At 43.7% G+C, this 15,473-nt stretch overlaps 1 pseudogene; it reads right to left on the bottom strand.

The window, feature by feature from the left end:
- Positions 1–2,157: 2,157 nt before the first annotated feature.
- LOC116546813 lies at positions 2,158–5,420 on the bottom strand (annotated as a pseudogene).
- Between the last annotated feature and the right edge of the window lie 10,053 nt (positions 5,421–15,473).

The raw sequence follows: 15,473 nt of genomic DNA, 5'->3' as shown, positions 1-15,473 counted from the left end.
CAAGGTGAAACCCCGTCTCTACTAAAAATACAAAAATTAGCTGGGCATGGTGGCGCATGCCTGTGGTCCCAGCTACTCGGGAGGCTGAGGCAGGAGAATTGCTTGAACCCAGGAGGCGGAGGTTGCGGTGAGCCGAGATCGTGCCATTGCACTCCAGCCTGGGTAACAAGAGCGAAACTCTGTCTCAAAAAAAAAAAAAAAAAAGAAAAGAAAGTAAAGCCTTCATTGTCTTGGATTTTATTTTATAAATATTATTTTGTTTACAATATACTAAAGTACATACAACTAATTTAAAATAAAAATAAGGTATATGAAAATATGTAAGATGCAGCTAAAGCAGGGGTGAAAGGAAAATTTTTATTACTAAATGTTAATATCAGAAGTGATAAAGGCCTCAACTAACTAAGTCCCTACCTCAAACGACAAACGGCAAACAAACAAAAATAAGAAAAAAAAAGAGCAAAATAAGACCAAATCAAGAAAAAGTATATTTTTGTTTAACTTTCAAATTATCCTCTAAAAATAGTTATGAGTTCAGAATTTGGTATACAAATTCTGTATTACGTCTCCTTACGTTTAAATGCATTTCTTTTCCTTGATATAAATGTATTATCTGTACTACTATGAATACTGAAAAGCCATAACTAAGGCTTTTTTTTTTTTCAACTTTGCAAACGGAATAACAGAGAGAAGGAAGGATGGGATTCTCCTGAGATATTTAGATAAACGTTAGAGAGAAAGAAAAGGTTCAAGTTGATATTCTGATAAACTTGATAAATCACATGGACAATTCTGACATTTATGAGAATAAACAAAATGAAGAACAATATAACTGGGCATAAAGAAGGAAGGAGATCAAAAAAGAATACAAGGTTAAACAGTCCCTCATATGGTCACAAGGCCAAATCAGCTGGCTCAGAATGTCATTTACTGCAGTGAGAAAGTCTCACTAAATTTCCTCCTTTAAGGAATGACTTTGTTCTTGGGAAATCTACACTAGTACATAGAAGTAAACGGGTGTACTGTTTGCAACTTGCTCTTAGATAATTAAAAAAAAAAAAGGTGTGTGTATATCTGTATCTATACATATCTAGAACAAACAAATGTGATGAAATGTTAACAGCTGGTGAACCTGGGTAAAGGGTAGGTATATGGGAGTTCTTTGCGTATTTTTTCAACTTTTAAGCACATGTGAAATTATCTCAAAGTGAAAATGTTTGTAAAAATTAAAAACATACCATTTCAAAATAGGCTGTATGTCATATCAGAACTGCCAAATGTTTTTGCTTAAATTTTTTGTGGTAAGATTTTAGTCTTCCAGGAAAAGTTTCATATTGGTTATTATAATGAAAAATAATGAAGTGGGCTGTTTGTAATTTTTCTAGGTTGCCTTTTGAATAATTGAGCATCTATACCAAACTAAACATACTTCCCTATAATTTTAAAAAATTCAAAAATGATGTCCTTTAAAGTAAGAAAATAAACTGTGATCTGTTCTTCCACTGTTGTTAATTTGCAATGTCCCACTTATCTCTGATGGAACATCCGTAAATTTACTTGCCTTATTGTACTTATTCCTTGATGTATTTCTAATGATTATGTCATTCTTTGAAGACTTACATTTGTACCCCCTCCACAATTATGAAATAAAGTGCTGTGTTCGAATACACTAAATGAATAAGAACTATCATGAGCTCTTCACAAAGTAACTAGCCTAGAAGTCACCAAAATTCCCACCATAGTAATTTTAAAGATAAGATAAATCCTTTCCAAATAAACAACAAAGTAGAATTTGATTTCCTGCTCTGCTCCGTGTTTTTCCTTTTGTTTACCATCATGTATATCATCTGTGTCTATCTAATTTATTTTCCCCATAATCATTTTGTTGTAACTTGGTGTTTTAAACCTTTCTAGTGAAACTTGGCTGATAACTCTTAAAGCAGCAACTTGCTTTATGAGAATTTTTTCTTAATTCTCTCTTTTTTTTTTTTTTTTTAAGCGGCAACTGCAGAGGTGACCCCATTCGGGAAAAGGCACGAGCGCGGGATGATTCGGAGGACAGGGGCAACACCAGGCTTGCATGAGGGTCGAAGGCCGTGGGGTTAAGGCTGCAGGCGCCCTCTCTATTACGTTGTGCCTGCTGTATCCTCGTCCTTGGAGCCGCTCGGGTCCCTGAGATTGTGTTTCTGGGCTGGGTCAGCAGGGCCAGTGAGGTGCCTGGTGGTCAGGCCAGCTCCTCCTGTGAGTCTGAGCCTGGGTGGCCCATCTTCTCCTCTGGGCCCACCAGCTGCACGACACCTCCATTCTCCGCCAGCTCCCCTAGTCCTGTCCTGGGTGTGAGGAGCAGTAAGGGGCAAGGGTAACTGGGGGAGGCGGGTGGAGGGACTGCCACAGAAGGCTTGCGGGCCACAGGCGGGGAGCCTTAGGTGACTTCTTTGGGGCCTGGGATGGCCGCTGTTCCGAGATGCTCCGGAGTTCAGCCACCAGATTCCGCTGGAGGTCAGCCTGGTCTCCGGGGACACGGGCCACTCCAGCGGCAGCTTCTTAGTGCCCTTGGAGAACAGGGAGCTGGCCATCAAGGCAGGGGACTGAGGAGGCCGTGGCTCTGCCTCAGGTGGTCCACTGGGCTGGGCACCTGAGAGGCCCTCGCTGGCGGCCAGGCTGGAGGCCTGAGTCGGACGGCAGCATGGAGCCCTGAGGAGGGGGCAGGCGCCGGGCTGGCCCCCCCGACAGGGCCCTTCGTAGTGGCTTCTGGGGGGCCGATGGCCCCAGTGCCGGGGTGTGAGCCCCTGCTGGAGCACCCACGGAGCGCAGCCGCACCATCTGCAGGGGCGAGGGCGTGACCAGGGGCGCACCCGTGTCCTCCGTGGGAGGCCCGCCGCCCTTGCTGCTGCCCACTGGTTCCTTCCGAGGGAGCTTGGCCACAAGCCCTGGGGCAGAACTAGCAGCAGCTGGGGCTGGTGGAGCTGGAGGAGGGTCTGGGCTACGCGGGGCTGACTCTGCGAAGCAGTAGCTGAGGAGGAGGAAGCAGCCGGGGAGCTGACAAGCTCTGGGGAGCCTGAAGGGCCTGCAGGCTCAGGGCCGGCCATCGGGTGGAGGGAAGTCAGCCATGGACAGGTCCTGCTCCTCAGGACTAGGGGGTGGAGGTGGGGGCCCCCTGGGATCTTGGAGGGGCTCCTCGGCAGTCTCTGGAGCAGATGGCGCCTCCACCACCACCTCTGGCTTCTTAGTGGATGGTGGGGGTGGATGATAAGATGGGGGTGGGGACGGTGGGGGCGACTGGTCTTTGGAGACGATGGGAGACTCCTGCAGTGCGGTCAAGGATGTCTGGGGAGTGGAAGGGGACGGAGGACCTGCATCAGTGGTAGAGACAGGCGCAGTAACTGCAGCAGGGGTAGCGGAGCAGGGGCAGCTAGGTTGGGGCTCTTGAGTTTGGAGGGAGGTGGGGAAAAGGGGGCAGGCACCTTGGGGTGAGGAGGTATGACAAACCTGTCACCCAGAGGGGTCAACATCTGTGGCACAGAGCGGTCTGAGGGGGCAGGGTCGGAAGAGGAGGAACACAGAGACGTGAGAGAAGAGGACACAGAGGCCCCAGGGGAGCGAAGTGACAAGACACGCTCTGGCTTAGGGGGCTGGGCCTTGCCTGGTGAAGCAGGGGCACCTGCCAGGCCCTTGGGAGGGAGGGTGGGGGTACCACTTTGGCTAGAGTATGCACTGGAGGGTGAAAGCGTCCGTTCTGGGGAGCGTGGGGAGTGCCGGGAGCCACCCAGAGACAAGCAGGCCACCCAGCTGTTCGCTGGGTTGGATGGACAGGGTGCTGCCCCCACTCCCAGGTGGTGGGCCACCACCAGTGGTGGACGGCCGAGGCAGCTGGGGCTGCTGCTTACGCTCAGGTTTTGGGGGCAACCCTAAGGGCCCGTCAGGCACTGCTAAGCCCCGCTGATGGAGGGAGTGGGTCCGAGGGGGTGGAGGCCGCTTCAGCTTACGTAGGGACACACTCCAGCCAGACAACTGCCCACTGCTCCGAATGCTGAGTGTGTCTGAGGCCTCAGCAGTGCTGCCCCCACTGGGGGAGCCCCTCCCACTGCCTCCCTGGGGAGGAGGTGCGACACTACTGCTAGCCACAGAGCCCTCCGGCTGGCCCTCAGAGCCACCCTTAGAAGAGTGGGTGGAACCATCAGACACAATGGTGTCAGAGGATTGAGAGTGGCTCCAGGTGTCACTGGAGGAGGAAGGGTAGCGGCTGCGGGGCGGTGGGCTGGAGACCGAGGAGAAGAGCCCCAGTAAGCGGACGGAGGTCGGGCTGGCTGAGTGCAGGCTGCAGCGGCCCAGGGCCACCACGTCCACTGTGGGTGGCAGCACGACATGTGATATCAGCTTCGACAGGTAGGTGGCCTGGGGGAAGATGGACATGGCCGGGCTCAGAGGCTCTGCAAGCCCTGCCCCTCCTGTCAGTCCAGGCACTGCTAGGAACATGGGCCGGGTCAATGGTGGGGGCTGGGCGCCTGTGGACCGGCCAACAAAGGTGTCATCCCGGTAGACACGGTCAATGTGGCGTTGCAGCATGGCCTCTGTCTCAGCACCAGCCTCTGCTTCCGCCTCCAGCACCTGCAGGGACACCCGGGCCCCCCATCCCTGAAGTGCCGTGGGGGCGGCCATCCACCGTGGGGACGCGCAGAGCATCCCGCGCACCAGGAGGCCGGGGGCGTGCCTGGTGCTTAGCGCTCATTCCGCAGGCCAAGCTCCTTCTGCATATGCCCCGGGAGTCCCAGCACAGTGCTCCACCACCCGCTGCCCTGACCTTCCGGATTTGGGAAATGAGTCATGGGGTCGGAAGGTGGAGCCTTAGCGCTGGATCATCTCCGAGTGGATGGAGAGCGCGTCCTCTGCTGTGGAGCTCTCAGCCAAGTAGGATGCGGTCTGGCTGCAGAAGGAGATGTTGTCTTCATCTGGCCCCGTCCGGGAGGACTGGATGCTCTGGTTGTCTCCATGGTCCCAACCACCCTTATTCAGTTTCTGTTTCTCTTGGTGTTGGAGGGAGCGGAGTCCCTCCTGGGCCTGCATGTGCAGCTCTTCCAGGTGCGGGGGCCGTCCACTGGGGAAAAAGACATTGTCCTGGTGCTCATCCACTGTAGACTCTGGCCCCTGGCTGGGCCCTACACTCAGACGTTTGTCATTCTCAGCCTTGGCAGAGCCTCGGCCTTTGCCCTTGGCCCTCTTGGCCTTGTCCTCCGCCTTCTCGGCCCAGGGTCGGCCGGTTCAGTGCCCTTGGCATCCACCGCCTTCTTCTTGCGCCTCTTGCCCAGCAGCGAGCCGAAAGCGCGGCGGAGGCCGGAGCGGGACTTCTTCTTGCGCGGGGGGCCGCCCGGGTTCCCCGGTTCCTCGGCCGCAGGTGCAGCAGGCGGCGCGCGGGCCGCCATGATCTTCTTAATTCTCTTACATCAGACAGTGCAATATACAGAGAACTATGGATGCAAAGACCATATAAACGTAGTTTACAGATGAATAACACCCATCATTTTTAGCTGTAGGGTTTAGACAATGTGGAAGCATTGACAACTAGACTTCATTTCCATTGCTGATGAACATTACCTACACTACTCATTAACAATAAAAACATCAAAAAAAAAATCCCCAAAACCCATGAAAAAGTCACTTTTTAAAAAATCTGAGTTGATGTTGTAGTCTGCCAGCCAGCTCTTCCCTTCTTAAGTGGCCACTGATAATTCGGCATGAAAATATTAGAATCGGATTAGATATTTGGAGTGTAAATCAAAATAATTACACATTTGTCCACTTTGGAAAGTAATGGAGGTGAGGGGTGTGTGTGTGCAAGAGTATGCATGCACACATGCCTATGTACACACACACGTGTTGTGTTTTCTTGTTTTGTGTTTTAATTTTTATTTTTACATTGTAAATTGACAAATCATAGTTGTATATATTTTGGGAGTAAAAAGTGATGTTATAATTTATGAATACAATTTAGAATAATTATATCAAGCTGATTAACATCCATCACCCTGAAGACAAGTCATTTTTAATGGTGAATGCATTCGACATTTACTCTTAGTGATTTTAAAATGTAAAATACTTTACGGTGTACAATTTTCATCAAGTTTTGCAATATATCTCAAAGAAAACAAATACCTTATTTCTTGTGTATAATTGAGGATTTGTACCCTTCGAACATCATCTATACATTCCACCCCACACCCCCAGCCTCTGCTGATGACCATTCTACTCTCTGCTTCTCTCAGTTTGATTGTTTTAGATTCCACATATAAGTGAGAACATTCAGTATCTACCTTTTTTTGGCCTGGCTTATTTCTTCTACCATAACATTTTCCAGTGTTGCTGCCAATGAAAAAATGGTTTTTGTAAAGGCATATAATTCTAATAGTCTCTTACAATCCTTTGTATTTTTGTGGGATCAGTTATAGCGTCTCCTTTGTCATTTCTAATTTTATTTATTTGAGTCTTCTTTCCTTTTTTCTTAGTCTAGCTAAACGTTTACTGGTTTTATATTTTTAAAAGAACTTAGTTTTGTTCATCTCTTGTGTCAATTTTCTAGTTTTTATTTTATTTTATTTTTTTTTTATTTTATTTTTTGGGGGGGACGGAGTTTCGCTCTTGTTACCCAGGCTGGAGTGCAATGGCGCGATCACGGCTCACCGCAACCTCTGCCTCCTGGGTTCAGGCAATTCGCCTGCCTCAGCCTCCTGAGTAGCTGGGATTACAGGCACGCGCCACCATGCCCAGCTAATTTTTTGTATTTTTAGTAGAGACGGGGTTTCACCGTGTTGACCAGGATGGTCTCGATCTCTTGACCTCGTGATCCACCCGCCTCGGCCTCCCAAAGTGCTGGGATTACAGGCGTGAGCCACCGCGCCCGGCCTCTAGTTTTTATTTTATTTATTTTTGCTCTGATCTCTATTATCTTGTTTCCTTCTAACACTGGAAGAATTTGTTTGCTTTTTTTCTATTTTTTTGAGGCATAATATTGTTATTTGAGATCTTTCTTCTTTTTGATGTTGATGTTTATTGCTATAAACTTTCCTCTTAGAAATACTTTTGCTGAATCTCGTAAGTTTTGGTATGTTTTGTTTTCATTTTTGTTTTTCTCAAGGTATTTTTACATTTCCCTTTTAATTTCTTCATTGACCTATTGGTTGTTCAAGAGCATGCGGCTTAATTCTTTTAATTTTAATTTCTTCATTAACCTATTGGCTGTTCAAAACCATATTGCTTGATTTCAACATATTTGTACATCTTCCAGAATTCCTTCTATTGTTGATTTTTAGTATCATATCATTGTTGTCTGAAAAGGTACTTGATGTAATTCTAATTTTAAATTTGCAAAGACTTGTCTTGTGATCTAACCTGTTATCTATCCTGGAGAATGTTCTGTGTGTGCCTGAGAAGAATGTATATTCTGCTTCTGTTGGGTGAAATTTCTGTATGTGTCTATTAAGTCCATTTGGTATAAAGTGTCCTTCAAGTTCAATGTTAATTTTCTATCTTTTTATTTTAATAAAATAATTACTTAATTTATGACCGTAGGAAAGTGGGATCTGGTGTTCTCTGAGCTTCTTTGATTTGTGGGCAGGTGTCTGTCACTAATTTTTAAAAGTTCTCAGTCATCCGTTTTTTCTTTTCACATTCTGGGTGAATGCAGTGTTCGCAAAAGGTGCTAGATTTGTGCAACCCTAAAAATAGGTGACTCTTTTGACTCACAGATTCTTGGGAGCCGCTCCTGAACAGAGTTTCTTTATCCACACACTTCACTTCCCATACACACTCTTACATAGGTGTTCTGGCCACCAGTAATCTCTGAAGGATGGAAGATGAAGAGATATAACATGACCTTTACATGAGTCTCTACTCATGAGTCTCTACTCCCAAAACAGTGACTGTTCCTGAAAACTAGACCAACAGAAAAACAGGGGATATCAACATATGTAAGCACGCATTACTCATGTAACGAATGCCTTGGCTAAATGTGACACTTGAATTTCTGCTCAGGGAGAGTAGAAAATAGGCACAGAGAATATAGAGACTGGTAAAGAATACAGGCTCAAAGGTGATTGAGTTATATTAAAGGAACATCTTGATCAGGCTTTGCTTTATTTTTCTCTTGTGGAGTATGAAACTGGGTGCTGCAATTAAATATGTTTTTTGATTTATTAAGGTGTCATAGGCTGTTTCCAATTTTAGATTTTTTTTGGAGTTTCTTAAATCGAAATTTGATTCAGGGTAATGAAAAAATACAACGTTAAAGTTAAGATGGAAAGTAGGTCAAAAGGCAATCATGTTAAAGAATAGGATAATTGCAGATAGGACCTTGAGTACAAAAGTAATCTTAAATCATGACTGTTATGTTACAATTTCCATAAAGGACGGAGATTTCCTCAGAAAGCCATAGTGAAATGGGGCACTACAAATCAGATACAAATTTAAAAACGAACACATTTATTCAATACATATCCATAGGTTATTCTTGATTAAATGTATAAATTTTAAGAATAAAGTTTAAATTTGAAAATAAAAGACTATTTCCCATCTAAACAGACTGTTGGCTTCAAGATACTTATAACTATGTTAAATCATCTTCCATTGGCTATAGCTGGTTACGGCATCAGCATCCCTAAATCTGACTGACTGATACTAAATTTTTCCTAAATCTCTTTTTCCTCCTTTATCTGGCTAAGACTACTGGTTCATCCTCCCAATTTCCTGTATTTAAAACTCCAGTGCCCTCTTTGACCTTGTCCTTTCTCTCCTGCTGTCCGTGTCTTCTGCCTCTCACATTCATTCCAACCTACACATCCCATTGGCCTATTCCTATTTACGCACCCATCCACCTCTCTCCTGAATTAAGTGCAGAAAGCTTTCTCATTTCTGGACTCATGACACAGCAGTTATTATTACACATGGCTGTTAGATGTGTGGAGTTCTTGAACCATAGTTCTATGGCGTCATCATTCATTTCAAAAATTTCGATTGGCTCCCTATTACCTAGAATATATGCTTTAATGCCCTCTGCTCAACATGTGAGGCCCTCGACGATCTAATTTCACACACTCAAAAACTATATTTCTTCCTACTCCCCTCAAAGGACCCTGTACCCCACATTCCAGGCAAATCCAGTCACTGAACACTTGCAAAGGCCATTAAGTCACTGTAAAACCAGCCTGGTCTGGCTTCTGTGTTTTTTAGTGCTCTATCGCCTTTGTCTGAAATGGCTTTCCCCTCCACCTCTATTTTTATTTACCGGCATCTTCCAAAGCTTTCAACATTCAGTTTGTCATGAAGGCCGATCTTACAGACTGGACTAGAAGACCGGGAACTGAACTGGTGGTTTCCAAATCAATATCACACTTGATTCCCACCTCCAGAAGTTTTGCGAGAGGCAGCCCAGAGTAGAGCCAAGGAGACTTACACACGCACACACACACACACACACACACCCCAAAACCAACACTCCCCTTAATGACTATATGGGTATCCTCCCTAGCCTAGGCCAGGCTGGTGGAATGCACTGCATTAAAAACAGCAGGACACTGAGAAAGTATTTGCTACTCATTTATACGGGATTTGACCATTGTGTTATTTACAGATAACCTACCTCATTGGAGTAAAACCTAGTTTAAATTGACATACGGTATAGGGTACATTGTAACATTTTATTAGTGAAAATTTACGAGGTTTTATTTGTGAAAACTGACAAGACTGTATTTGTGACCATCTCAAGGAAAGCCTGTCTGTCCTACGCCATTCTCACCTGCCAAGCTGGCTGCCGTCCCTTCCTCTCCTGACTTCACTTTGCCCTCAAGGGCGCCTGCTATTATACTCGTGGCTTTCCATTTTCTACTACTGTGTGCTGATCATTTAGGCACATGCCTTATTTTCTAAATAGACTGAAAGGTTCATTACGTATCCGAAAAGCAAATGCTGACGAGCTTGCCTAAAATAAAAAGCAGAACCACGCAAGTTTCTAAGATAGATTACCGCAGCTACCCCAGATGATTGCAATCACCTTCTCCTTGGTCTCCCAGCTGACACATTCTATCTGTTTGTAACTCAGCAACCAGAGTGATCCTTTAAAAATTGTCAGAGAGCATCGCTCCTCTTGGTAAAGCATCTGCCTCGCCCCCGTCACGTAGCTTTCTGGTTCACAGGAGTAAAAGCCAAAGTCCTTATAATTGCCTAAAAATCATGCAAAATCTGTTCCTTTTCAGATTTTATTCACTACCATCTTCCCCATTGTCTCTCTGTTCCAGTTAAAACAGCTTGCTGCCTGAAACAAACACAACCGTTCCTGCCCCAGGGCCTTTGCACCTGCCCTTTCCTCCTCCTGCAACAAAATTGCTCCAGGTGTCTGAAAGGCTGACTGTCTCACCACCTTCAGAAGTGTGCTCTAATGTCTCTTTACCAATGAGAGCTTCTTTGTCCACCCGCTTGTCCTTCCCTGCTTCATTCTTACTCATGACACTTGCTCACATTGGACGTATATATTTGTTTCCTTAGCCAGGCATTCTTCTCCTACCCTCACAACAGTAGGAATTACCTAAGGTTCTGAGAAGACTCCTCTGCTACGTTTATAGACTCTTGTCCTCTCACATTTGGTGCTCATGCACCTCTTGGTCCTTAGAGCACCCAGAGATTAGGACTTAGAGTATGTGGCTGTGCTTCAGAGGAGGCAAAGAGGTTGCTTGGGAGCAGAGAAGGGAACTTTGGGCTGACAGTGCAGGATCCCTGTGACCACACGCCTCTGTGTGTTGACAGCAATGCTTTTGGTGTCCACCTGCACTGCCCTCTTGCGTTCAGTCAAAATCAAGCAAATAGTTACGAACTGCTAAAGGGGAGGGTTACCAGGTCCTATTTGAGTGTTGGAAACACAAACCCTGAAGCAAACAAATCTGCCAAACACCTTTGACCTGGTGGTTTCATAGAAAATACTTGGGTCAGAGTAGCGTGTTAAATGACACCACAGCGATGACACAATCATAAAAATCTACACTGTGGAATCTGTCCTGGTTTCTTTAACAAATTGCATGAAAAAAAGATGGAAGGGGAAGAATAAGAATGAAGGATGCTTTAGAGACTCAGCAATCCATTGTAATATCCATACAAGCATTCTGCTTTAAACAAAAAAAGAAAAAGAAAAAGAAAGAGAGAAAAATTGTGTGAAAAATTATGTAAGACTAGTCAGGCACCGTGGCTCACACCTGTAATCTCAGCACTTTTGGGGGGCCAAGGCGGGTGGATCACTTGAGGTCAGGAGTTCGAGCCTGGCCAACAAGCCTGGCCAACAGGGCAACATGGTGAAACCCCCTATCTATGAAAAATACAAAAAATTAGCTGGGTGTGGTGGCAGGCACCTGTAATCCCAGCTACTCAGGAAACTGAGGCAAGAGAATTGAATCACTTGAACCTGGGAGGTGGAGGCTGCAGTGAACAGAGATCGTGCCACTGCACTCCAGCCTGGGTGACAGGGCAGGACTCCGTCTCAAAAAAATGTGTGTGTGTGTGTGTGTGTGTGTGTGTGTGTGTGTGTGTATGTATATATATGACAATCAGATAAATTCAAACAGCGGCTGGATTTTGGTTAAACGTAAGTAATTCTGGGTAATTTTTTAGATGTATTGGTTTAAAAAGGGGATCCTTACACTTTGAGATAGATATTAAAATACTCATGGATGAAATGAGAGGATGCCAGAAATGCTCTTCAATTCATCTATGCCAGGAAAGTTGGAACGGCGAAATCAAGACTGTCCAAAACTGAAGCAGGTACGAGGTCCATGAGTTCATTATACTATTCATTCATTGTGCTATTTACTTCCTTTTGGATATGCTTTAAATTTTTCATAATAGTAATAATAAAGATATGTTGAACATGGTAAAGAAGGAAAATGTATAAAGACAGAAAAGAAGGAATATTCTTATTTTTTTACTTCATAGAATTCTGCATGAAATATGAATTTGTATTTTCATACATTTTATTTTGTTTTACTGTATTTATGCATTAATTCTATAATTGTATGCTATTAATAGTTAAATTGACCTTATGAAAATTTTCAGAGAGTGAAAACTTTGAAACTCATGTGTTAGGTACATAATTAAAACATATCATCATTCAGGCCACACATGATGACTCACAGCTGTAATCCCAGTGCTTTGGGAGACAGAGGCAGGAGGCTCCCCTGAGCCCAGGAGTTTGAGACCAGCCCTGGCAACATAGTGAGAGCCTGTTTCCACAAATATATATATATATATATTTTAAGTTAGCCAGGCATGGTGGCATGCACCTCTACTCCCAGCTACTCAGGAAGCCAAGGTCAGAAGACAGCTTGAGCCTGAAAGTTCAAGGCTACAGTGAGCTGTGTTCATGCCACTGCACTCCAGCCTGGGCAACAGGGTAAAACCATATCTCAATAAATAAATAAATAATACAGTATACCATTCAACATTTGTACTTCAGTAATGCTCAACATTTGGTTTTTACTTATTTCCTTTTATATTGTATTTTCTAGAACAAATTTACACACACTATAAAGTAGAAGAAACTAATGATTACATTCATTGCTTGTCATTGTATTCAGTTTCTTACTTTCATCATCATTTGTTTAGAAATATTTTTAAAGAATTACTGCACCTCTGTTCAGATACGGAAACAAAAATATACTTTAAGAATACATATTTTAAAAAAAGAATACATATTTATATGTATAAAAAATAAAATTTTGAAAAGTTGAATATTTCAAGCCAATCATGCAGACGTCCTTGTCCTTCTCTGAGCTGCTGACTCACATTCCATGAAGTGGGACGGGTCTCACAGAGCCTGGCAAGACGCAGGCTGCGACATGAAGCCACTCAAAACACAGGACTGACCAGGTTTTGAAGGAACTTGGAGTGTGCCTTAGCTCCTTACCATTTCCTTTGAGTAACATGAGCGTTTTTGACATTTTGCATTACTGTATAAAACTGTAAGTATATGAGATGGATATTCCTGAATAAATCATAAGATTGATTTAAGCAACTGCCATGCATTTTTTTTGGTAACATAGTTAACTTATAAAGTACAGACTGCAACATTTACTTGTTGTAATACTTTTAAAGATCTGGTATTTTTTTTTTGCCTGCACTTCCCAGGAATTTAACATCAAAGGCATTTTCTATTATTTCCATATTTATTGAAATGAACCCAAATAAAAATGGGGATGTTTCATTGCACATTTATGAATGTTAGTTTCTCCATTTAAAGTCAGGCCAACTGAGGTTACTATAAAAAAGATTTTAAATTGTGCAGAATTTAAATTGTATTAAATTTCCTCTGTCAGCAAATTTAATAACATTACTGATATCTTAGATGTTTGTGGACACAAAGAGAATAGAGGTAAAAATCATGACCCTCAAAGAGCTCAAAATCCTGAGATATTTAAGGGCAGCAGCAGAGGTACAAAATTCAAAAGGACGTTACTTCTCCATTTCTAACTAGGTACATGATGGTCTGGGGTTATGCACGGCTCTTCAGTACTTAAGAGTAATAATTATAATGATCTCTGAATTAACAAAGGTCAACTTTTATAATAATTATGGCCTTCAATCATGTGCAGTTTGCGAAGCACTGAGATTTCTTGGCGCAATTTTGTAATAGCCAATTCTTAACAGCAATGTTATTTCCGGCTCTTTGGCTGTTCCCTGTTAGAACTGATGATCTTTTATTCCGATAGTGGTACAGAATTCTTTAAGAAAAATAAATTCATCTTTTCCTTTATTTAGGGAGAAAACTGTCACCACAGGCTTATGGCTATAATATTCCCTATCATTTAAAGAATAAAAGAAATAATCTGATTGAAATGGAATTATCTAAGCTTACATATGGTTTTGATTCAATGGTTAATGTGTGCATTTTTAGCAAGTGATGTGGTTTGGCTATGTCCCCATCCAAATATCATCTTGTAATTCCCATAATCCTCATGTGTCGAGGGTGGGACCAGGTAGACATAATTGAATCATAGGGGTGGTGTTCCCCATACTGTTCTTGTGATAGTGAATGAGTTCTCACAAGATCTGATGGTTATAAGGGGCTTCCTCCTTCACTCAAAATTCATTCTTTCTGCTGCCATCCTTTGAAGAGGTGCCTTCTGCCATGATTGGAATTTTCTTGAGGCCTCCTCAGCCCTGCGAAACTGTGAGTCAATTAAACCTCTTTTCTTTTTAAATTACCCAGTCTTGGTTAGTTCTTCGTAACAGCATGAAAACAGACTAATACAGTAAATTGGTACCACAAAGAGTAGGGTGCTGTTACAAGGATACCCCATGTGGAAGTGACTTTGGAACTGGGTAACAGGCAGAGGGTGGAACAGTTTGAAGGGTTTAGAAGACAGGAAAGGCTGGGTGTGGTAGCTCATGCCTGTAATCCCAGCATTTTGGGAGACCAAGGCTGGTGGATCACCTGAGGTCAGGAGTTTGAGATCAGCCTGGCCAACATGTTGAAACCCTGTCTCTACTGAAAATGCAAAATTAGCTGCTCATGGTGGTGCATGCCTGTAATCCCAGCTACTCAGGAGGCTGAGGCAGGAGAATTGCCTGAACACAGGAGGCGGAGGTTGCGGTGAGCCGAGGGCGCGCCATTGCACTCCAGCCTGGGCAACAAGAGCGAAACTCCGTCTCAAAAAAAAAAAAAAAAAAAAGAAAGAAATATCATTTATGTCATTTTCCCACTTTTGAATAGTTTAGTAGGGTTTTTTCTTGCTAATTTGGTGGAGTTCCTTGTAGATTCTGGATACTAGTCCTTTGTTGGACGTATCTTACAGCGTAGGAGCTGGTTGACCTGATGATAAAGGGCAAAATATCAAGAAGAGAGCACCCTGTAAGTTTGGCCTGAGCAAGTGGCTATCCCCAGGCCCTGTTTAAGGCTGCTCGTGATCCAGCAATGATCCACTCACAAGTTTCAGGCTCAGCAATTGCGAGAGCTCTCATGTTTCTAATTTTTCCATTGGGAAATTTTTCATACATATCCATTTGAGAGACAGCATAAGCCACATTGCAGCAGCCAGAAGTACTTTGTATGGTTTTACGACCACATACTAAATAATGTCTCTTGATGGCATACTAATGTTGGTTATTGCCTCTAGCAGTTGTAACAGAGGATAGAGGAGCTAATCTAGCGGAGACTTCAAAGAGATAGTTATAAACATCATCTTCTAAATGACTGGGTACTTTGGTACCATTTAGCCAGCAACTTTTTTGCACAATCTTTCAGTTCACCAAAATATTTATCCTGGGTAAAATAATTTCCTATGATATTGGTATTGCATGGGTGTTGCAGACAGTGCTGTCCTTAGTGGGAGTTTGGCCCTTACAAAGAATGTCTGTTTCTTAAAAATAGATTTCCATCTTGTCACAAGGACATGGAGCATTTACTGTGTTCCACAGGGTGACTGTATTTATTAGACCTATTTCTA

This window comes from Sapajus apella, unplaced genomic scaffold (genome assembly GCF_009761245.1).
Source record: "Sapajus apella isolate SASKATOON/1434 unplaced genomic scaffold, GSC_monkey_1.0 scaffold1437, whole genome shotgun sequence".
NCBI lineage: Eukaryota > Metazoa > Chordata > Mammalia > Primates > Cebidae > Sapajus > Sapajus apella.
Note: the sequence above shows the minus strand (reverse complement) of the source record. Positions and strands in the feature narration are given on the sequence as shown.